Raw genomic sequence first — 25,158 nt, 5'->3', positions numbered from 1 at the left:
GTGGCCAGTTTTTATGAAAAAATAAAAATAGATAATCTGTTACATTAGAGATGGCACAAACCCAGTAACCACTACAGCTGGTGAGAGATCACCAGAGATATGCTGGTGATGGGATCTTCTGCTTGAGCAATGGGAATATCTGAACAGAGGATGTGTTTCCAGTACATCCCTCTTCATGTCAGGCAGAACAACTGATGCTGTATTCTAACAGTGTCTAAAGAGCACATCACTAACTTATTGACAAAAACTTGAAAAATTCTAAAATACAGAATTAAGGGAATGGCAGACATAACAAAGTCTGGACCACAGAACCCGAGACCAATGTCTTCTCTGTAGGTTTATGAGAACCATCTTTTTACAAGTCTCATGATGGATGGTAATTTAAGCAGAAAAATTTTTTAAAAAGTTTTTCTGCAGGAGAAGAGATGAAAGTTTCATCAGTATGGGTGCAATAAAGACCTGGAAGCTGAAGGACAAGGGGATTGTCCTGGCTGGATGAAACTAGGACACACCGTGAAATTATAGTCATATTTTCTGGAGGTCCTATCAGAAATTAGTTTCCTGATTTTTATTCTTTTATATGTGTAATGTGTGTATATTGCTTTCTCTTTTTTACTTTCAAGAGTATAAACCTACATTTCTGCTGATACCAAATAGATTATTAGTTTGTATGTACAACCCAGACAAAGGAGTAGTTCAATAGCTACAAAAGGCTCCTAGAGAAGTAGGGCAAATTAAACTTCACTCCCATTACCTAAAATGAGAGGATGTTACTAAAATTAAACACGCTTTTGGGCAGGTTTGACCCACTGATGCAGTAGGACAAAACCTGGATATCCAGCATGAAAGAGTGTGCCCTTTGTGGCAAAGGTGTTTTTGCATGCTGTAAAAATATTTCCCCTCTCATTTTACAACTCCATTAATGAAGCAGAAGCAGTAAAATGAATAGTTCTACATCTGGAATATGAGTCTGGTAACTTTTTCCATATCTTCATACACACTTTAGATTGTGTGTAGGGACTGTGTATGCTACTGTAGGATTCCTCTTTTTTTTTTTTTTTCCTTTTATTTTTTTTAATAGAAGTTTTTTTAGATAATCCTTTTTTATCAAAAGAAAGCAACCTTTGATCACAGCTCATTTAATCTTTCATCTTTCAAGATGTTGTGAAATACACAAAATCAATATGTAATATTTGGAAGATTTGCCTGTGGTGAAAGGTCAAGAAAAAGAATTTTTCTCCTAGCTATTGACATAAACACTTGGAGGTGAAATGCTTTTCAAGGTATTTTGTGTCACACTTGAAAACACATTGTGTGATATAATAATCAATAAAGGCCACAATGATAATAATTTCATTCTGTCTGTATCAATGTTTATGAGCAATACTGATAAATCTCCCCTTGGCTGCTACAGGGTTGGTTAGCCATTGTTATGGAACAATGGTTTATTCTGCAAGCATTTTCTTTTTCAATCTAAAATTATAATGATGAAAGCACTTCTTAATTTAAAGTAGAAAGAGAAAGATATAATGCATTTGTTACAACTGATAAGACTCAGTGTAGAAAAACGTAGTTGCAAAGTTTGCTCTAAGCAGAAATAATTTCACAGGTATCTTTTTTTTTCACCTGTGAGAGAGCTAATCTCAAGTATTCACTGTGTTTGAGAAACTTTGCTTCTCTGGTCTATGTGTTGTGATCAGAGATACATACTAATTGTGGAATAAAGGAATAAATCTTGAAAAGGATTACTCAAGTGTAGGGAGCTCCTATAAGCTTTGAGAAGGAGTGAGGTTTTTAGAAGGGCTGTAGGGAATGTAGTGGCAAAGAATTCACATTTGTGGGAACACTGAGGGAGTCTGCAAAAAGCTTTACTGTGTTCAGCAGAAAATGATCTCAAAAAATACCCCTCCAGTCTTGTGGTGTCATGACTTCATTTCATTCTGAGACTTGCATGAATTTTACATACTGGAAGTAAAAGTTAACTAAACTGGTATGGATTTTTATTTATTTCTTAAAAACTGCAGAAAACCCTACAGTGCTCTAAACTGCAAGGATTAATATGACACTGTTAGTCTGACATTGGCTCTTTAAGCCATGAAATGCATTAGGAGTTGACTTGATGTTGTTTCCTTACTGAAAATCATGTAATGAAAAATTACTGATGAAGAGTCCACTGAGAAAGTCTGTGTTTTTTCTTCATAATAACCTGAACTTTCTAATTTAATTTAATCTTTTACTTTAGGATGTCATTTCTATAAAGCAATTTATCTTTACAAATAATTTGAGGCAGTTGTTATAGAATCTTGCAGTAATTTGGGTTGGAAGGGACCTTTGAAAGTCATCTCTAAACTGGAAGAGAATAAGCAAATATATAAATTCAAGTGGAAAATTATGTTTGAAATGTACAATTTTAATGAAAAAAGCATTATAAACATTTTACTCATATATTTTGTATCATAGAAAATTAGGTTATTTTATTGTGTTTTATTTTGTAGCTATTTCTGAACACCAGGCTCATGGTGCTGGCTGCAGCCATTGTGCCAAGGATTGAAATGACCTCTGGAAGCCTGCTCAGAATGTCTTGGCCAGTCAAGGTAAGAACCGAAGGGACTTTATATTGTTTTTTATCCTTTTTATATGTTTAGCTTGTGCTAAAGAATAAAAGCATGGTGGGATAAAGGCCATAGACACTCCATAGGAGAAGGGTGGTACAGTCTCAGTGGTGATTTACAGAGATGGTGAATGGGTATAACCAAAATTTGGTCTTTGCTGCACCAGCTGCAGTTCACATTTCTAAATGTACACAGGTCTGGAAAGCCAAGCAATGGCCCAGCACTAACAGGGGATTTTGTTTGTGTTTATGACTTAAGCTGAGAGGAAAATCTCTGGTTTATTTAGGGCTGAAAAGGGACTTGAACCTCCATCAGTGCACTCTTACAGAAGCCAGCATGGATTCACTGAAATAACAAGCTTTATTTTTAGACTTTTATGCAGTTCTATATAAAATCATTGTGCCTGTCTGAAGCCCATAAAATAGCCAAACCACTAAAATATTCCTACCTTTAACCAAATGAAACTTTTCATGACAAATTTATTGTAGCAGTCAGTGAATGACCACATGGGAGTTATTCCAAAACATCAAGGGTTTTTTTGGAATCTAGAATGCAGTTTTATGAGAAAATGGTAAGCAGGCTACTGGAAGAGATGATTTTGTGAAATATAAAGTGCAAGGTAACTTTTCAATAAATCTGGTTTTTGTTATTACGGTGTTTCCATAATAGCATCAGTTATAATGACATCAATTCATTAAAAATGGAAGAAACATCATATTATGTTATATTAGGTTGCTGCAAACCTATTGCATTTTACCACTGCAAAATACACATTAGAAATAGCTATTTAATGATAGCAAAAATCAATCATTGTGATGTATGAAGTCAGACATAGCTTCAGCCCTCCTCATTTTCTTCCTGTAGACTTTATTTACATAATAAAAGATCTATGTTTTTACATGGACCTGTGAATAAAGACATTGGAAAAAAAGACAGCTGTGCAAAAAGAATTTTATGATGATCTCAGTATCACAGGAGAAAAAAAATTCCTTTTCAGTTTAATACACAACTTGGAGAGCTGTCTAGATGCCTTGAAGTCATAACACCAAATGAGGGCCATGAAATATGTATACGTAGAAATAGGAAAGAAAAATTTAAAAGTGGGAAAAGCTCTAAAACAGAATCTCAGCAAGCTGTACTCCCCAAGAGCAAATAGACAGTTGTGATATAAACTGAATATATAGTTCCTATTTCTGGGACTGGAGGTCACTCCCACTGTGTGACACATTTCAGCAGGGCACACCTGAAGCCTCAGTTGCACCCAGAAGCACAAAGCTGAATTTCCCAGGGTCTGCAGAAGGCACAGCTCTGCACAGAATGTAGGAGGCTGCACTTCAAGTCCTCCAGCCCCTCAGAGCAGTGAAATAACAGGGCAAAATTCAGTCCTGAAGACTGCTGGGAGATTGAATACAAGGAGAATATTGCTTCTAATCTATAGGCTGAGATTGAATCTCCCCCAGCTTCAGACTTCCACCATACAGATATCTGTACCTTAGCTAGATTTCTTTTGAACTTGATGAAGAGAAAGAGGCTCTTCTAGAGAGCAATTCATAGAACTATTTTGTGGGTTTTTTAACAAAAAGATTAGGTGACTTTTGTAACATTCTGAGCTGGGTGAAATGACAGATTTTGCTCCCTAGGAAGTACAGATATTTTTTGCTGTTTCCTGTGGGAATTGTTTGATGAACAAGTTGAGTTAAAGCAACCTGCTGCTCTCTTGTTGTTTGAACTAGAACTTCCTAAGTGGGCTAACTGTTGGAATCTGTAGTGGTAGCTTTAATGAATAACTCATATTGGAGTATTTTGTGGTTAAAATTTATGAGCATGGCCTACTATGATACCATATTTCTTTCTATGGGTGCATTAGAACAATCCAAGGTAATATCTTTGGGTTTTTTTCTTTGTATTTGGATATGATGCCAATATAGCTCTGAATGATTCACTTCAGTAAATTTTGTATGATAATTTATGGAGTAAAAAGTTATCAAGATCAATGTATCGATTTCAGTTTAGTGTATTGCTAACTAGTTTTTTTAAGATTATAGGATTGGACAAAAAGTAGAAACATAAATATATCCACAATATCCCTAAAGGAATACCTGGAAACATTTTGTGAACTTCAAAGCACATTGGCATATGAAATAAAAAGTCACATGAAGTCTGAAAGATGATTCTGAATTGCCCTGCTCTGGCAGTGGTAACTCATGCAGCCCCACAGGTTCCCTCAGGTTCAGGGCTCTGCATGCCAGACCCATGGACCAAAGTGAAGCTGCTGCAGGAAGGAGCACCAGGGGATGCCAGAGTGGCTTCCACAGCCACAGCCTGACCCAACATCCCTGCTCTGAGTCCAGCCTGGGCAATAGGGAGCACTGCTCCGTGCAGCTGCACAGCTCTGCTATCCCTGCTATCCATTCCTGCAGTGGAGAAGCCATTGAAATTTTAGGAAAGATACTCTTAAATCCCCCAGTCTGCTCTTGCAAATATCTCTTGGTTTTGTTCACCCTCAGCTTTTCCCCCAACCTTTGCATGCTATCTCATTGTTCATATTTGTCTATTTTGGCCATGGCTCAAGGCCAGAATTGAGGATTACTTTTGCCTCTCTGCAGTATATAGTATAAATATATGCTATATAAACATCAGTTGGAATAACACTGTAATCTCCTCAGAATTTTTCCTTTTTTCCCAGCTGAATATATTAGGAAAGAATCACCAAAAGCTCGTGTCTATATCAGAATAATTTCTGGTTCTTTTTAGAGGTGTGAGAGCTAGATAGATATTTCTTGGTGATGAGACCACCAAATACAGACTAGAGAGGAGTTTAATTAACTAGTGTGGAGAAATTGCAGGAGGAGAAAATATATCTTGTGGTAGATAGAAAGTGAGCAAGATTGATTTGTTTGTACTGGCAGTATCACCCACAGAGTGAGCTGTGAACAGGGAAAAGGGCCTCACTCACAGATCCAGGAGACATGTATAGCACAAAGAACAGTGTTCTCTTAGGAATGAGATGTTTCTGTGACCTTTAACAAAATCTCAAGACATTCTGAGATTTTTATATCATGGGTAATTGTTCTAGGATGGTTAAAAAAAAAGAGTAGGAGTAAAAAAAACTTTGGAATAGAATGTCTTTTTCATATGAAATTTATAAAATCACTAGAAAAAGGTGCTGAGAAATCTAAGCAAAAAAAAATTAACAAAAATGCACTAAATAAATTCAAGAAAAAAGGTAATGATTATCATTTTACAAAGTGATGCTCTACTGTAAAATTCAGCTGCTTAAGTAATTTTTTGATAAGAGACTGAATTCTGTTTATCAGTGTTCTTGTAAAATGTGCAATGGAGACCTTCATCCACTCAAAATTGCAGTGTTTCTGGGGTTTTTTTTCCCAGTTTCTGGTAGTTCTGGAGCAGAGAATCTCTTTACTTTAATCAATATTAAAGATGTGAAGCATATTAAGCTGTCTATGTAGGTGGTTAAAATTTGGCCAGAGAAGACTTTTATTTGGGGAGTTTACTGAGCTGTTCTTCATTCCCTGTTCAGTATCTAAATTCTGACTAGTAATAAGAGTCTCAGTTTGAATATTTTGAAGAAAGGCTAGCTACAAAAGGCTAGCCTTTGTAATCAAAAACATTTTTAGCATTTTCAGCTGGTTCCTAGCAGCCGGTAGATGTCATTGTATCTCTATTTTAATGCCAGTTTCTACTGTTCTCCTTATATTTTTCTAAATAACAAATTGCAGACAGGAATGGGGGGAAACATTTATGTTTAACTTTTTTTTCTGATTAATGCACAAGTCTATATCTTTCTTTTCAGAAATGTAAGGTGTCAGAGTGTGAAATTGTTACTTCTTGATGCAACTGAGGCTGATAAGCTATTGTCTTTCTGTCTCTCATCCCTTAGGCCTATTTAATTTATTTATATGTTTGTACAAGGGATTTGTCAGCTTTGCACTCTGCATGGTTTTTCTTTTTTTTCTTTCTTTTTTTCTTTACAAATTATTTTTCGTTTCTGAGGAGTTTGTTTGATGCTGTTCCCGTAGTTTTTCTCCTATCACTGCTCAAGATGTCAAGGCCAAATACAAGAAGAGTTTTGTAACCCTGGGGGACACATGGACTGCTGCCCAGAGTCACACAAAAGAAAGGTCTGAGACCAAATGGAAAGAGAGGTTTGGTATTTCTTTTCTGAATAACCTTATTGTTAACTAAAACCCAAATGCAGAGCCCTGCTGGCAATCGTACCAAATGGAAAGACTTCAATCCGCAATAAGGATTTTGCAGTCTTGCTAAGATAAGCAATTTGTAATTAGTCATTTCATTTCTGTCCAAAGATACCTAGTGACTGTCTTGAGAATAGTGTGGGCAGAGGGCCAAGGCACTGAGGCTGTGAGGAGGCTGGAATGCAGCTACCTTTGAAATGCTCACAAGTGCATGTGCTACTGAGAGTAGGAGGAAACTGGATGTGCTCTTCATTCTATGGTGCCAGGGCTATCAAACTGACAGTTTTTAAAATACTGAGTTCTTATTTTTGCTTTTTGGCAGCCATTGTTTCACTTGGTCCTGGTCTGTCACATAGGGACCCCATGTGTTTTGTTAGCCACTGAGCTGAGGCAGATGCTCTCCAAGGTAAATTTACTCTGCTTCAGCACAGAATTTGCAATCCATGGTCTTAGAGAAGCCCTTGCTGTGCCAGAGAAAAAATACCCCATTTTCTGCAGAATCAATTACAAATACAAGAACACAGGGAAGACAGGCCTAACGTGAACTTTAGGATGGAAGAGCTGTACCTGGCTTTACAAAAGTAAGGCATAAACTGAGACTGGAAGAATAAAAAAAGGATTACAAAATTACATTCTATAAAGCCTTTCTGTGATATCTCTTCTTAAAGGGTTTACAATATACATTACCTTTGAACCCACAAGGGTTAGACAGATTAGCAAACTTAGTATCTTGGTTTGGGCCTTACCAATGCCACTGCAATTTCTCTCTCCTTACAGTCACTGAAGTGTAACCAGGTGGGTGATAGTGGCATAAACTGCTCAAAAGGAGCCCAATCCTTTGTGTATGTGCTGGGTAATAAATGCAGGGAAATAGTTACAAGCTGCTGGTCAGGCTGTTCCTGTTGCACTTGGGGCTGGGTGACAACTCGTGCTAGTTTCCCACATGTGTTAATACCACATTAATATCACACCAGTGTCACACTGTGACTGGAAAGAATTTAATATTTCCTCTGGATCTTGGAGCTATAATCTCAGCTAATTTGTTACCATAGGGAGCTACCATCTCAAGCAAATCAGAAATTAAAGTTAATAGGAGTAGTTGCACAAAGTGTTCATGGTACTCTGTGTCTTATTAGCATATTAATTATCATGGCCAAAAAAAAATCACAGTAAAGAGCTACTGCAGTCACAAAAGGAAAAAGAGCAACCAATCCATCATCAGTGAGTGTTACAAAAACAAGGAGAATAGAGACTGAAAGTGTCATTATAGATACTGACTGGCAAAATGTCTGTCTGCTGAAGAATATCACAGTCTTGGTCCTGTTTGCATAGCTGAGGAAATCAGTTATATAAGCAAGCAAAATAAACACTATTGGCTGTGTAAAGAGGAGAAAACAAATAAAGAAAATAAGTGTGATGGGGCGTTAAAAGAACTGAAGAATATAAAGACGCTGTGAATAGAGAGGATAGGGTGCTGGTCAGTTCTCATCTGTCTTGCACTGCTACAAGGAAGAGTGTGAAACAAATCACTCTCAACTGGACAAGGAAATAAGAAAAAGGCTCAGGAAATGAGTTGTGGCAAAGGGTCTAAAAGACCAAAGATGTCAAAGCTCAGTTGGTTGGACAGAGGACAAAGCTTTTGTTGACTTGCAGTGTGCATCTGAATACCTTTTGCTGAATTCTGTGCATTTTTACTCTCAGCACCAAAAATAATGAAATTGCATTCTACCTTTTAAGCTGTGAGTCACTTTGCTGAAGGGTCATAGCCCAGACAGTCTGAATGTGCCCAGCAAACAGAGAATACCAAAAGGGAGTTGAAATTTCCATCATGTCTGTGTCGTGACAAAGGAAAATGTAAAGATAGCAACTTCTCAGGGGGTTGTTATTAGGATCCTTTCAATCTGTGCCAAAAGAACATTATTCAGAATTCATACTGGGATATGGCTTTTGACTGACAAAATCTTTAGTCCTGAATGTGTCTACTCATCATCTGGAAGAAGCTGTATCCCATTGCTGAATGCCTTTGTTAAAAAGCTGAAAGAGGAAAAAGTTGAGAATACCTTGGAAAGGTCTCCAAGGGGCAAAGGAAAGAAGGGAAGTCTCTAATAAGCTCCCACTCCTTCCTACTTTCACCCCCATGAATCAGGCCATGCAGCGCTGGGTTTGTGTGCACTTGGGGGTAAGGGAAGGGAGGACATGCAGGAATTTCTGCTTTAATCTGTCACCTAATCCCATTAAAGAGGCAGGAAAAATTGCCTTCACAGAATTTGCCACAGTCTGGCTGGGGTGGCATCAGAGCAGTGAAAAATAGGTGCTTGGAGAGAAGTTGACTGTTCAGCTGCTTTTTCATGAAATTGTGAGCTTGGCAGCACAGCAGGCCTCATCCTTCTCACATTGCACCTCTTGCATTTCCCTGTTCCTGTAAGGACCATCAGGGCATCTGCATTAAATATCTGTCTGCTCCACATACCTATGGGTCAGCTCAGTCTGAAACACTGGAAAGAGAAGTGGGTTTCCTCAGAAAGCCCTTTTCCTGCAGAATCTGATGCTCAGGGAGTAGTTTTGCTTCTTAGGACAGGCCATAGCTGTGGAAGGAGTTTGAGTAGAGGGGCTGCTGCTCCTCTTACCCCTTTCTTTGTGTTTTTATTGAGCTTACACTGAAATGGACTTCACAGGTTTTCAGAAAGGCTCAGTTTGTTCTCTCTGTACCTGTGGGAGAGTGTGCAATGTATTATCATCCAGAGATGATAACAACCTATTAATGCATCCCACTATGTACTTCAGTAATTGTATCCAGTGATTCTGCCGAAGGAAAAAATTGAGTAAGTGCTTTCATTTGTGCTGTGACTATGATCCATCTTTTCTCCTGTGTCCAGGGCTCTAACTGCAATAATTAGTTGGTGTAGAACATTTGCAAATTTGAAATTACTATATTATGTGATTTTCTTTGCTTAATGTTTCTGCCTATTTAGACAGGAAACATGTCATCAACTGTGGATGCAGCTTTTACAAATAGATAACTCTGTCTTTCTGCGCACTGAGGTGCAGAGATGTCTCAGTTACAGATGCTTTGTGGTTTGCAGGCCTTACTTTCCCAAAACTGGTGCTTTCTAAAGGCAGCAAATTCACCTTTGCTTATCACTTTTGTCTTTCTGACTGTGCAATGTATACACAAATGCCTTGACATAGGAATTTAATTACTTTATGTACATAACAAAGTCAAAGTATGCCTTTGGTTCACCTCACCTTCCTCTTTTCCACTTCTCTCTTTGTTGTAATGCAGCTGATGTGATTAGGCTTATGTTATGGAAACATTAAAATGATCTTGTCCTTTTAAAGCATTTGTTTTCAGTTCCAGATAGTAGTGGTATGTTGTACTTCTTCATGTGAAAATTTCTTGTTCATATCAGTAAGCCTGAATCCCTGTTGTGTGTCTCCAGTGGTACATTGGTGTTCATTACTGCTGGATTGGATTGCTTGTTTGTTTCTTTCTTTTGGTTTTCCATTCAAAGGTGATGTTTTTGGAATCAGTGTCTGCCCAATCCCAGCTGGCCTGATGCAGCTCTTTACCAAATTCACATAATCAGAAAAGGATCTACTAATATTTTAATATTTTATTATTTACATTATTATTCATTCTCAGTAGTCAATGAAATTATATATGTTTTTATCTGTTGTTTTTTTACCTTTTTCTGATGCACTAGAATTATAATTTTAATCACAGAGATGATATTATTTTGGGGGTAATGAGCTTACCATTATTTTAGGGAGAGTTTAAAAGTTTTGAAATAAGTAATTTTGGAGTACTTCTAACATTGTGCTTCATTTGTTAGGAATATATGTAGAATAATCATTTGAGACTCTGATTTTGTTTGTTTCCTAATTTCAAAGCTAAATGGCTGTCTATTATACTGTACAGAATGTATACCTAAAATGACAATTGTAATAATTAAGCTTTGTTTTCCCCATTTCTTTTATGGGTGGAAATACAGTAGCGTTCTGAGGTTCTTGAATTTTTAGCTGTTTCTTTGTACTGTATATAAGTAACCTGAAGATATTACTTTGTTCATATGCTCAGTTAGAAAAAAACCCAAAAAACCTTTACATTTAGCTGTCTTCTAGATTTGGTCCCAGGCTAGTTGTAGGTATAAGAACATTCTGTATATAATGAAATACCTGGAAGGTACCAGCAGCTATTCAAGATGACTCTGCCTGAAATAAGCTACATAAACGTCACACTTAAGATAATAAATATTCATGTAATTAGGTTATATGTAGTTACACAGAATACAATAGCACCAATCACCACAAGTGATTGAAATATTTTCATCAAATTCAGTGATGATTGAGAGATGAAGAGCACTGCCAAGTGGAATGTGTTCTTGGACTACTCCATGGTAGTTGAAAGTGACTGCTCAAACCGTTGGGATCAGTTAAATGTCTTTGCCAAACCCCCGCTTTTTTTCTCTTTTGTATGGTGCAGTGTTCCTTGGCAAAGTCTGAGTCAAGTTGTTCCCATTCAGCAGCTTTTTACATCCTTTTTGTGTTAGAAAAATTATCTGTACATGGCACAATGAAATAGAGAACTCTTCTGCTCTTACAGTTTTCATTACAGAAACAAGACATAAATTAGACACAATTTTCTTTCCTTGTACACAGTGACACTACCTGTGTTCTCCCCTTTCCCTTTTTGTAAAAGTTAAGGCTTTAGTGCCAGTATCTTTTCTAAGTTCTGTTTAAAATTATTACTTCTAAATTCCTTCTCAAATTTGAGCAGGATTCAGCACTCATCACCTCTAGTCTTAAACTATTTCGTCTTGTGTAACAGTGCACAGCAACATCTGTCCAAAAGCTCTCTGGTTTGTAGCAGTGCTTGTTTCTGGCCCATAGGTTACAAAATACAGCATTATTATTCACCACATGTGTTGATTTATCGTGCACTGCACTAGAGCAGCTGGGGCTGCAGGCACAGCTCTGCACAGGCGCCGTGCAGGGAGATGGGCAGTCCCAGGGGGCTCTCCCTGCCTTTGCATGGAGAGGGAGCCTGATGTTCAGCACTTGGAGTAACACTAGTTTTGCCTCACCCAGCTAGTTTGCCTATCACCTTGCAGTGCAAAATCACAAGTATTTTATGGAAGAACAAATACTAAACACGGAGTCAGGCTCTCAGCATCGTGGGTGTTGCTGTGCCCTCTGGAAAGAGGCCTTACCCAGGAGCTGGAGGCTGTTTCCAGTGCCCAGACAAAAAATCCTCCAGGGTCTGGGTGACACAAAGGAAGTTTGTATGTTGCCTTTCAGACACATTACATCTGAGACATGGCACGTTTTCCATGAAGCACAAGGGGCTGAGGGCTATGGGATACAGTGGAGGAATTGGTAGGAGGCTGCAGTGGTTGAGCTCAGGCAGAGCTGCCATCACTGCAGGGAGTAGGGCGATCAAATGGAGCCTGGAAAGGCTTGAAGAGAGATGACCTGTGACTGGATGTGATTGTCTTAACATATGGCATTAATAAAAACAAAGGGTTTTATTATATTGGACATGAATAAGCTCAATTTAATGTGTTTCTCATCAGAAACGATGAAAAACATTAACTGAGATAGAAAATTTTCATATTTACCCAGCTAGAGGCTGTAATGTCTTTCAATTTCATGTTGTTCCACAGTGTTGGAATGTGAAAATAATCTTGTTTGTGCTTCATCATGAGAGACTGTTGACTGATGAAGTAGTGAGTTATTCTTATAGAGAAATGTCCATCTGTAACTGTGTTGAATTTCAGTTAAAATCAGTTTATAGCTCATTTCATTATTTTCTGCTTTTGGAAGTGTGACCCAGTGATTATTTCTTCTTGTCTAGCCTTTGTTTAGTTTCTTAAAAGCAAAACAAAATAAGAAACCATGCAGTACATCAAGGTGCATATTTAATTCAAAGACTGCTCCTGCTTGGCCAAAGCTACTAGAGCACAAAATATACTAAGAAAATATGTCTTTCTGTATTGTTCTCATGTTAAATCTTCATTAAGATTTCATCAAAAGTCCATTAGAATCTTCCTTGCTTAGTAACTGGAGAGCTCTTGCAACAAGAGCTGTTCTTCCAGAGGCCCAGAAAGTCTGAGGTTCTTGAGGAGCTCAAATTAAACCTACTAAGAAAAAGCTGATCAGTGTTTATTCTCTTTTTTCTTTTTTCCCCCTGTTTTTCTTGAATAACCTGACAAGTTACTGATGTTACATTTTAGCTTGTATTTTGTTTGCAATATATATGTGCAATAGTTTTTTTAGGCTCTCTTGAAAATGATGAGACTGAGGTCTCAGGCAAGGAATTTGATTTTGTGATGGAAAGTCAACCATCAGTTTTTACTTGATGATATTTCATTCTTTCTGGAATGCAGTTCACAGAGAAAAGCAGGAGGTTAAGTGTTTGGAAATATTTCTTATATTATATATGGTAACCTTTAGAGTAGTATATGGAGTTTAAAACCCAGCAAGACTTGTGCAGTGAGCACCACAGAATTTGGTTAGATGATGAATAAAACATAAATAATTAAGATGAATACAAAGGGCGTTTTAATCTCTATGGCAGGTATGAAATAAATGTCTTTCCAAAGCTGGAAAGAAGTAGATGTATTTGAGAACTGAAAATATGGTGTGGTTGAGATCTCGGGTTCTTCATCCTGTCTGTCTTGTGGCATCCCAAGATTCTGGTCTCTAACTGGACATGTGAGAATAGGAAGTTTGGGCCTTTAATCCAGCAGCTAAAACCTGGCTGATTTTGAGAGCTATTAGTCAGCATCTGGGCTATTTTGAAGCTACATTCTTTATGCCAGTATGCAAATTGTTCATCTGTATCTAACTTTCCTCACTTGTCTGCCAGGCTATCATGATGTCTTAATATAGATCAATAATTTAAAATTTACACAGGTGTATGAAAGCAGTGTGTAAGCAAGCAAGAATTTAAGCTGTTAAGAAAGGACAGTATTTTTGGACACAATAAAATGTCAAATTGAAGGAAGAGGCTGTTTGTCCATGAAGAGAGAAATCTTTCAGCACTGTTTCTGACTATGTATGGGCATCTCTTTCAAAAGGAATTAAATAATGATAATCTACTGGTTTTAATGCACTGTTTGTTTTCTAAAGAAAACATTGAGAAGGCAAACATTTGCAGAGACAAAAAATATTTTACCTCTACTACAAGGGGGAAGAATTGGAGTGGAATGTTTAGTTCAGACAGAAGGCACCAGCTAATAGCACAAATAATTAAAGACTCTTCTCTTGTAGGTGTTCAGTTAACCAGCCTTTATGAATGTCTCTTTAAGTAGATCTCTGCTTTGTTGAGCTTTTGCTTTTTGATGGTGGTGGTGTGCTAATGAGAGCTAGCTGCAGGCAGTGTTCTGAGGGAAGGAGGAGTATTGGGGAGCACACTTTTCATCATGTTGATAGTTGTTAGTGTGTGCAGCAATTAAAATTGCTTTAGTCCGGAGGTTAACAAAAACAAAAACCCCCAAAACCTTCATATTTCAAGGGCCCAAGAGAAAAAAAGGCTTCTTCTATTTCACATGAAGATTCTAAATCCAGTCCTTTGGGGTTTGAACAGTTTGAGCTGTTATGAAGTCAAAACCCAATGCTGTTACTGCAGAAGAGGTAAACAATATTGGGACAGATATTAATATCCTGTGGCTCAAGTGCTAAATGACTTCTGGTTTTGGCATGTTTAGATATGGCAGACATTTAAGAAATAAGTATTGCCAAGGTCTAATTATTGCAAACTAATTACAGCTGTTGAAGTTGAAGCTCAGGAAATGTGAAGTGCCTTCACGAATTGCAATTCCCTGGAGATGTGATTAACTCAATCTCCACCCTGGTAGTTCTGTTTGGAGCCTTCTTGTGTAAGAAAAGTAGACAGGATTGACAGATCAACCTTGGTTTTGTCTGAGTTTCAGATTTTCACAGGCTGATTCACCTGAGTAGAAAGCTGATGAAGCAGTACAAGAATAGGGTCTTGTGTAAAAAGTTGTAGAGAAATGTCAGCTATTTACCTGGAAAGTGGGATACAGTATTCTGCAGTGCTGTATACAAAAATGTACCTCAGTGGTTGTGTTCACTCCTTAGCCTTTTAATGCAAGCCTGCACTTCTGCCTGTGGGAACTAAGTACTGACCTATCTCTTTGTGCATAATACTCTTGCTGTGCCTGCGGACTGGGGTTTGCAAGCACTTGCCCTGGGGTTTTGTATTTGTGTGGGATTTTTGGTCTGGTTTTTTTAAGTCTTTTAGCATACAGTAAAAGAACATTCAGGGTGAGGACAGACTAGAACTGTGCTATTTAACCTGTCAAACTTATCTTCAAACTGTTACAGAGTCAGGAAGCTTCTGAGCTGAAGGTCTCCTCACATGGGGCACTGATTGCCCATTTGAATTACTGATCAGAAACCTTCTGCATCCTCATAAGAACTTACCCCAGCACAGTCACATGTGCTGAGCATGTGCAGACTATTCTAATCTTCTGCCCAGAAGGAGGAGATATTTGCAATGAAGCAAGTTACTAGTATTCCATATAGAAGGAATAAAAAGGAATCCTGAGAGGAAGCTGGGGGATTTCAGAGGTGATAGGAGACTGGAACTGCACTTTGAGTCATTGCACTAGGAGCTCACTGAATTTTTTCCTCCTTGTTGCTAGCCTTGCAAGTAGGTGGGATTTAACATGAGCTTAGAAAATCTTGAGAACAATTATTTTACCAACCTGGGATTTAGACTATCTGGTGGCTGAGTTGGAAGAGAACAGTGTGGGAGTAGAATGGGTCCATGGTTAGACAAAAATAAAGACCGTGGCAGAGATAAAGATAACGATCTCCCTTATCTGGCTTTTCAGTTTTTCAAGATGTTTTCTATTGGTTAAGCTTATTCAAAGCTTATTAGAAAAATCCTTCAGGGCTTTTTGCTTGCTGCATAGTGCTAATGTGTTTTAGAGCTGTTAACTATCTTGGCTTTGAGTTATATTGAGCTTTCTGTACTGGCCTGTATTCCCCACGTGCAAGATGGTAAATAAACCCTTGTGCAAATCAAGAGTTTATAAATAAGGTGACTCAGGATTAGGTTCTATCCTAAGGTTTCTGTTCTGGGTGAGCATTAGTGCAAAGCTTACCATGAAGCTGGTAGTAAAGGACATCTCTGGCCATTTAGCTGAATACAAAAATAAAAACACAGAGGGATTTTGACTGCTCTTTTAACTATATCTGAGGATGAGAATAGGACTAATTGCTGGAAATATTAGTTTACTAACACTGGCTCAGCCCTTTTTTAAGTCTACAGAAACACCATCTAACTCTGAATTCAGAAAATAATTATATCTATAACCTTCTGGAAATAGTATCTAAAATCTAGCCTAGTCTAAAAAGGCTGCTTTAGGCTTGCTGAGATCAGAAAAATATATATTAAAATATCAGCTGTAATCTGAATATATTAGACAAAACTGAACTATCAATATTTTTAAATTTTTTTCTTATTTTTATTAGGTGATAGAGGTCTGAACCCAGCAGCTGCAGCAATGTTTGATTTGCACTGGCAGTGTTATTTCTGCACGAAAGACGTGGCTGTATTCTCCAGGGACTGTGAAATGCTGTGTTTGTGATGCCACAAATACATGGTAGGTATTAAGCCTCCTAGCTCTGTATCTGTGCTTCTGGAAGAAGCGTATTAGGAAACAAGGGTTGGAAAAAGCTTCATGGATCAACAAATCTTGCTGGTATTGCTGTTTCATAAATTTCAAATCAAATTTTACATTAGTTAAGATTTTTGTCTTAGCTGCTGTGCTTGGAAAACTAATCAGGAATGTCATTGTTCTGAAGGGTAGAAACCTTCTAGTTTCCAGTCTGAGAGAATTCAGTTTATATGCATTTCTTAATCTACCTACTTTAACCTTTAGCTTAAATTATTCTTTTAAATACCTAATCTTTATCCTGAAGTGCATTTATAGAGAACAGTCATATCCTCTGATGAGCTGTTCTTTCTTCTCCTGTAATAGTCTCTTCATTCTTCTGCCAGTCGCTTTTTTATTTTGCATGTTTCAGTTTCACTTAACTTTTAAAAGTATGAATAACAGAATAATGACAAAGATTAATGTTTTTCAGTCTCTCCTGGAAATGCCTGTTTCGATTGTCTCTAACTGCTCATTTACTTTTTTCACAATTTTATCCCATTGGTGGCTCATCCTGTGACTGGTGACTAATATGCCCAGGTTTCTTTGTGACATCTGCAATTGATGAGCTTACAGCTTCCAGCAAAATTCCTTGTTATTAGTCCTCTGGTGAGCTGAAAGACATCGAGAGCTGAATGTATAAGAGTTGGCCCTGTCATGTTAGTGACCTAGATAATGTTCTTAATTTTGCTTGCAGCAACTTTGTAGGACTTCTCAGTCACTTTATTTGTAAATCTGAGGGGAAGAGAAGGATCACAGTTGTCTGTTTTCTTAGCTATGGATGAGGTTAGTGACTTGCATTTTAAAGAAGTGAACCACAAAGTCAGGACCTCGAGAGCTGCAGCATCTTTAAAGTGAATTACTGTGGAAGTGTCACACCTGGAAGTGTCATATGCTGATAATTTGTGTGAGGTGTGTGGCTCATAAGAACCTTAGAGGTGCTGCAAAGGAGGAACTGAAGGCTTCTGAGGCCTCCCACCGAGGTGGCTGCTTTGACTCTTTTTTACAACCAAGTCTGAGCGTCTTCTAAACTTCAATGAAATTCAAAGGTTTTAATTACCCCAGTTTATTAAGGTTTCTGACTGAGGACAAAGTATTATTCATTTGGTGTCTATCTTCCAATAAAACATGAAGATTAATAGAGATATTAGCCTCTGGGTATAGCCTTCAGTTGGTTGTTCCAGTACCCTTTGAACTTGTGAAGAATGGGAGAAAATGTGAACTGATGAATGTTAATGAGTTTGGCCTATGTTGCTTTTGAATACTGGGAGGTACAGCAATTGGAGTAGGAAAAAAGAGGCAGCTGATGGGCAAGAAAAGTGATAAAGGCATTGAAAAGATGCCTGTATATTTAAAAAGTGGAAAATATGAAAAAGTCCCTGTATATTTAAATTAGTTTTTCAGCAATATATTAGCAGGCTCTTACCTGTATCACCTTCAGCTGGGGCAGCAGTGCAAATTCAGTCATGTTTCCACAAACTTCACCTAAGGCCTTTGTGAATTTTTATTAGCTGAGAATTCCCTGTGCTGTGCTGCACTAATAACTGTACCTGCCCTATAACTTAGGAACACAAGGGACAACCATGATTGAACACTGTTTGTTTAACTTATTATTGGTAGCTACCTTAATTCCCCAGAATATTACATTACTTAGCAGGCATTTGTACACTGCTGTATATTTAACAGACCTTCAGGTTATAATTTCAACAATAAAGTGCACAGCTGGGTGGCAGAGGGAAGGAAGTGGTTGCCAACCAGAGTATGATTCAAGTGTTTGTTGGTTTGTTTTTTAATAAAATATTCAAGGTCATAACCATTCTATTTTTTAAAAGAGTAGCAGAGTATCTAAGGACTCCAGGTTCTCTAGAAGATGAAAATCAGGCATTTCTAAAGACTGAACCTGGTGAAATTAACCATATCTTGTGCTAATCCCAACTGTCTCAGTTTAGAGACAAGTTTAGGAGAGGAACACTCTGGAATGAGTGTTTCCTCTAAAAAACCATAAAAAATAAAAGGGGTTTCAACAATCTCTTTCTGCTGATGAGAGAATTGGTACTAGTGGATGAAAGTGAAAAATACCCAACCATTTATTGACATACTGCCCACATGGCGTGGGGAAAAAAAATGAATAAATGCTAGATATTGAATTGTCAGAACTTCACCCCCACCAAAAAAAAAAAAAAAAAAACCACCAACAAACCCACCTCCCCAAACAAAAACAAAACAAAAATGCCAGGGGAAGGAAAAAAAAACCCACAGCTGACCACACGGTGGGCGGGGGGAAGAAAGATGGCAAGGACTTTTGTCTCAGGTAATTAAAAAACAAAGGTTCACCCATCAGCTTGGGGAAAAAATCAGATGGGAACATGGTGAATCTCTAATATTGGTCTCCTCTTCACAACAGATGAAGCTGGTGGGTTTAGGGTCCTTTCTTTCAGTGGGTTGGCTTTTCTGAGGTCTGGGGCTGGGATGGAGCAGCTGCTCAGCTCCGCACTGGTCTCCTCTTCTCCCGTGGATTGTCTCTCGGACCATGGACCAAACCAAACAGTTTAGGAAACAAACAAAGGCCTCAAAGGATTGCTGCCAGTCTCCAGGACCAGGGAAAAGGAGAAAAACTTCTTGCCTAAGCCAACAAAACCCCTCACTACCCAAGCAGCAGAGAGTCCAGTCTGGTCAGCACCCAGCCAAGGAGTGAGGTTTGAAAAAGGCAGCGCCAGAGCCCCAGACTCACCTCAAAGTACAGCAACCATCTCTGGGCACAGAGCAGACCACAAGGGAATAGAAAACCCCAAGCCACCATCTTCAGCGTCCCTTGATGTGTCCACACCCTGGCAAACTTCAAACTGCCTGGTACCTTGAATCTGGCAGGAGGCTACTTTGCTTAAAAGTTTTCATGCACATTCTGGAGACACTTCCCCTTATTTCTGCAACGTAGCCAACCCTCAAGCAAATTAAACTGTAGTTAAAATTATGACATTTGGAAATAATCTTTCTAGCAAGTAGTTTACATTGCTCAAGATTAGCACAATTGCAAGAAAACACATCAAAAAGACCCTTTTCCAGCTCTCTTTTATTTGCTTTCAGAATTTTACATATAGATCAGCTACTCCAGTTGGTATCTGCTGAGCCTCTGAATTCTTTCCATTTTATATGATTATTTTGAAATTGAACAACAGGAACAGTGTTTTGGGTGCTTTTGGACAGAGTATGAGTTTTGGAACACGCAAACAGAATTCTTTATTCCTTTGCTGAGAACAATACCATGGAGAAATTCTTGGCAATATGAATGGGGTTTTCCCTCTTTTGTGTGAAATATGGTGACATATCTGGCACAAATAGGGAAGTCCAATTTTTCCAGTGCCATGGACAGATGCTGGTTTTGGATAACTTCCAATAAACCACTCTCAGGAGTCACATATGTAATTCTTGAAACAGACAATTACAGCAAGTAAGCCACAGTCTATCAATTAATGCTTGAAGAGTTGTTCAACAAAATCCTTTGTACAGAATATTCTTTTGGTTGTTAACTGAAAGGATGACTTTTCTCTGTTTAATTAAGTCAAATACATGTGTTACTCAGGAAAAATGCTAACTATTAATTTATTTTCCTTTCTATTTTAATTATAGAGTGTGCAGAAGCTTATAAAAAACACCTGATAAACTTTTCTATTTCTCTGATGTCAGGTCCAAAAAATAAAGGAAAATAAAGAAGGTGCTTTAAGTGAACTGGTTCAGATTCACATCCTGAGGTAAACCTCATAACCATTAATACATAAATAGACATAATTAGACTTACATGAATTTTCTCTAAGAAAAAGAAAAAAAGGATAGAGAAGTATATAAGTCTCCTCTCCTGAATTTTCCATCATGCAGGACTTAAGGCCTTCTTTTAAAATTTCTTCCCTTATGTCACTAAAACTGCTGGAAAACAAAAACTCTCCAACAACATTTTTAAAGTTAGAAAGTCAAGGTATTGCTTAATTATCTGGCCAGGATGTTGTTCTGGCCAAGGCATAACACAGAAATTGTCCAATTTACACATATCCCCGGTGTGCAGAGAGAATCCTTCCATGGCACATGGCTTTTACTAGATTTTTCAGATCTTTTATACAGTCAAAACTCGTAGAAACAAATTGGGTCAGTTTTGAGTTATAGCTACATGTAATATTGTGACTGGAACTTTAAAACTACTATCATTTACTCTGATTATTTTGACAGTTTTGGTGGGGAATGTTTTTGGCTACTTTGAAAATGTATTTGCTAATACTTATAAATATTGACAGCCCCCTTTCCATGGGGGTTTTGAAAAGTTAATTTATTACTGTTGTCTAGATCTATGGCCCCTCCCAATCTGACTAAATTTTGTTTGGGGTGTTTTTGGGGTTAGTTTGAAGGTAAGGATTACACTATTAGTTTACTTGGCATATAAACTCTTGCCAATGATTGTGATTTTTTAAATTAGATATGTGTTATAAAAGTTTGTGTAAACTATTACTTACTTTTGATGTACTCTGTAACACTGGCAGCCTTGGTTACTTTGGGAAAGGAGCTACATTTTATAAAAGCTTTTAAGTAGTTAGGCTTTAGTGGATTTTTTGGTGTTTTTCTCTTACTAGTGACCACACATATGGGAAGGGATTTTTAGCTCTTTTTTAATTATAGCTTATAGTTTATCTTTTTTGGTTATATGTCCTTTTTGGTTATTATTATTATTTTCTGGCTTACCTTTAAGGGAAATTTGTTTATAATTACTTTACATTTCATTGCTTTCTTTGCCTTTCTATTTACTAGCTTATTTTTTTTAATTTTGAGTTTACTTTTTGGTGTGCTTTAATATGCATATTTTTAGCAGTTGGATTATTTTTTGTGTATGTCTGATTTTTTTTTTTTCTTTGTGAGGTTAGTAGTCCCCTCTCTCTCTCTAGACAGTTTTATGTGTGTGCACAACTTTGAATGTATATTTAGAGTCTGTTTGCTATTTCTAAGGTACAGGGCAGTGCAATAATATAGATTTTTTTTGCAGAGGTGCTTGTTGGTAAGGGTCTGGATTATATTACTAGTTTGGTTTAGGTTACCAAGCTAGTATTACTTGTTTGGTTTAGTTTACCAAACTAAACAACATATTTAGCAAGCTCAAAGTAGCACATTTCACCTAAATCCAAATAGATTTCTACCCTGTTAAATTTTCACTCTGTCTCAAGAGAGAATACATCTTTGTATTGTAACCTAGAATATAGAGGCATCTGCAGTGCTACTGGGAAAATGCCATAGCAGCTATCACTGCACCAGAGACTGTTTGTGTGATTGAAGTCAGATTATTGTTTCATGGCACTTATCAGTTCAGATAAAATAAAAAATTAATTAATACAAATGTTTTGTTAAAATGGACAGGTGTTTAAAAAATTATTAGCTTTAAAACAGATGTCTGTTCTTCACTGAATTTAGAGAAAGGCTTCCATTAGTTTCACTATATGTGCACCTTGGTAAGAAAAGTCAAATATTCCATTCCCTTGATGAGGTCTATGAAGTCAGGCTGTGAAAAATTCTTAGACACACTCAAAGATTCTGCATATCTACCAGGAGTTTTCTTCACCTTCTGCATGTCCATCCTTCCACCTCACCACAACTTCTTATAGCTCAAGACAGAGTCCACTGACCAGTGCTTCTTGTTATATAACTGCATTGATGTCTTTGGCTAAGTTTAAGCATTATTTGTGATATTGAATATATCCTCCACACAGTATTTGTAGGATTTGGGGGTGATATTAACTTTCATGAACATTCTGCCTTGTTAGTCACTGAGAGATTTTAGGATTATGCACTTTAATAATCTTTGCATAGTGGATTTTGACAAATATCAAACTGTAAAGCCTCTTTCTTCAGAAGCTGCCTATGTAATAGATTATTTAGAGGCCACTATTTTTTCTTGCTCTGTATTTTTCTGCTTGCCTCAACAATTCAGTATAATCAATTCACTCAACTCTTCATGAAAAGAGACAGAGTAGAAAATGCTTCAAAACATAACTCCTGCCATCTCCAGATATTCCTCTTTACACGGTGCATGGTTTCTATCGGTACATATTAATCAATACAGACTGTAAATGTAAATGGATGTTGCTCAAGATGTTGCACAAGTTTGCTGAAGTCTTCCTTATGCATGTGGTGTTTTAAAAAACCCACAAGAGACTAAGATTCATCTTTCTGTCAACAATATCTCTGTTTTGATGGGGAGATCCTTTTTTTCCGTGTATAAGTTATGCGTGTGTTGATATCAGTGGTTGAAAATCTGATCCAATGTTAAGTGAATGGAAAGTGATGGGAGCTTCTCTTCCAGTGATGGGTTATATATGTGAACAGGAGGTATTTAAAATTTTATATGGTAAAAACTATGTTTTCAGATTATGTTTTCCATTGCAGTCCTAATATGTGAACTGTGGGAAATGCTGCAATGATTTCTATATGTGTGAAAACCAAGTAAAAGAGAAATGTCTGGGAATATGCATAAAAAAAAATCTGTCGTGGAAATGGGTACTAGACCACTTCCATAATTTAATGTAAAACTTGCAGACCTCTTGGATTTACTGGTAAGGTGATTTTATCATCCCAGTGTTCATGAATCTCACCTGTCTATGGATGTTGTGTGAAGGGTACCTATTATGGGAATTGGTTAATGTGCCACCTCATGGAAATGGAGCAGGATTCAATAGGTCCTGCATTACATCTGTGAAGGCAGTGTACACACTGGCAATGTCTCCCTTTATGGCCTAAGATCAGAATTAAATCACAGGGGAAGACCTTTTGCTGTTACATAATTGTTGACACAATTTCACAACATCAGATTCTGTAAACTGTATTGCAAAGGCCAGTGATACTTTAGCCAAAAGAGGAAAAGTCAGTTTGAATCCAGTTTTGTATTTCCTGACCCTACAGGAAATTGGCATATAGCTAATGTGAAATCCTTATTACCTTTGTTTGCTTAATTATAATTTTAGGAAAATGGATACTTATTAAGCCACAAAACTTAAACTCTGTTTTTTTAAAAAATTGCATAAAAATGATATCTAGTAGTTAGCGTTCAGGAACACACATAATCACAGGATATGATTATATGCAGGTGCTTTTATTGAGAGCTCTGGGAATCAGGGGTACAGACCCAAATCTGACTCTGACATGGCTTTTGAGCTGAACATATTTTATATTCTATTGTTATATAACTTACAAATTGATTATTAAACTTATATTGTTCTATTGTATACATTGACATGAGTTTCTCATGATGTTTCTTAGGTCCCTGACCACAGTTTCTCATGATTATTCTTACAATTAAACAGTAATTATATTTAATTACTAAACAATCATCCCATCTAACAATTATATCATTTATCATGTACTAGCTACACAGGTGCAGTTCTAGTAAGGTACAAAGTCTTCCTGTACTTAGGGTATTTATTTTCTTTTCAGGGCCTACTAAGCTTAATTTTCCTTTTAACCCTAAATCCCCATGATTTTAAACCCTTTTACTATCATAGTTATGGGACAAAGAGAGAGAAGAGATTTCTGTAAAGACAGTAAGGTTGTTTTGTTGGTTTTTCTATATATATTTAAGAAATAGTTGTATTTGCAGTTTACCAAGTGCAAATATTTTAGGTTTGTAAAACGCACCTTTGAATTGCAGTGCAGATAGATGGACTCTTCCATTTCATTAGTATTCTGGGTGTTTGGGATGTGCCAGCTAAATGCAGCCATCCTTTGGGAGCTTGTTGTAGCCATAGCAACTGGGCTGCAGTTTCAGAGGCGCGCAGGTCTGACATCTCTGCAGCGCAAGGCGCTCGCTCGCTGATCAATGCGCTGCTCAGCGACCGCGGGAGACATCACTCAGCCAGCGGCCTAAGGGAACCCGGGCATGCTCTGCAGGCAGTTGTATCTGGCTGGAGACTTTGCTGGTGGCTTTGAGAGGTCAAGCCTTGCCTGCTGTGGTGCCTCCCCAGCTGCCAGCGCTGGAGCTGGTCCTGCCGATGCAAGCCCTGCCAACGAGGCACAGCGCTGCAGCAAGTGGCTCTGAACCTCTCATGGCTGACTGAAATCTCTGCAAGTCTTTACAGGTCATCTCAGCATCATCTGGGCGAGGCTCAAAGTACAGAGATAAGACACTGCGGTGACAAGAGAGTCATAAAATTGAGTAATATTTGAGTACCTAATTCCTTTGAATTCATCTTGAAGTCCCAGCTGAAATGCAGTTCATTTTCTTATTGCTTGTGATGAAGTACAAAATTTAATCAAAAGTAACTCACTGGAATTAACTGTATAAGATATTCATTCTCAATTGGATCTCAGCATCAGTGCTTATAAACAGAGAAAATGAAATTGCATCATGAAGAAAAAATGTTTATGGACTACCAAAGAATGATGGGTGAAGAATTAGAATCATTGATGCCTTGTGAAGGCTGACCAAGAATAGAGACTAGACAGAGTTAGAGAATAAAGTAGGGATTTATTAGGAGGCCTCAGTAGATCCACCTTGAGCAGCACAAGAGCCCAGCCAGGGCTACATCCGAGGTGAAGCCAAAATGGTCACAAAATGGACAACTGGTGACGAGGTCTCTCACTTTTATAAGTTCTGCTCCATTTGCATATTGGAGTTAA

The 25,158-nt window shown here is 37.6% G+C and overlaps 1 long non-coding RNA gene across 2 annotated transcripts in view; it reads left to right on the top strand.

The window, feature by feature from the left end:
- Window positions 1-2,488: 2,488 nt before the first annotated feature.
- LOC140685031 (uncharacterized) overlaps window positions 2,489-25,158 on the top strand; it is a 117,870-nt gene continuing 95,200 nt past the window's right edge. The window contains exons 1-2 of one of the 2 annotated variants that reach the window (XR_012058188.1): window positions 2,489-2,594; window positions 16,334-16,464. This is a non-coding gene — a long non-coding RNA (uncharacterized lncRNA). The remainder of the gene's footprint in view (window positions 2,595-16,333; window positions 16,465-25,158) is intronic. The other variant, XR_012058189.1, reaches the window with a different exon arrangement.

Source organism: Taeniopygia guttata, chromosome 13, assembly GCF_048771995.1.
Source record: "Taeniopygia guttata chromosome 13, bTaeGut7.mat, whole genome shotgun sequence".
NCBI lineage: Eukaryota > Metazoa > Chordata > Aves > Passeriformes > Estrildidae > Taeniopygia > Taeniopygia guttata.
Note: the sequence above shows the minus strand (reverse complement) of the source record. Positions and strands in the feature narration are given on the sequence as shown.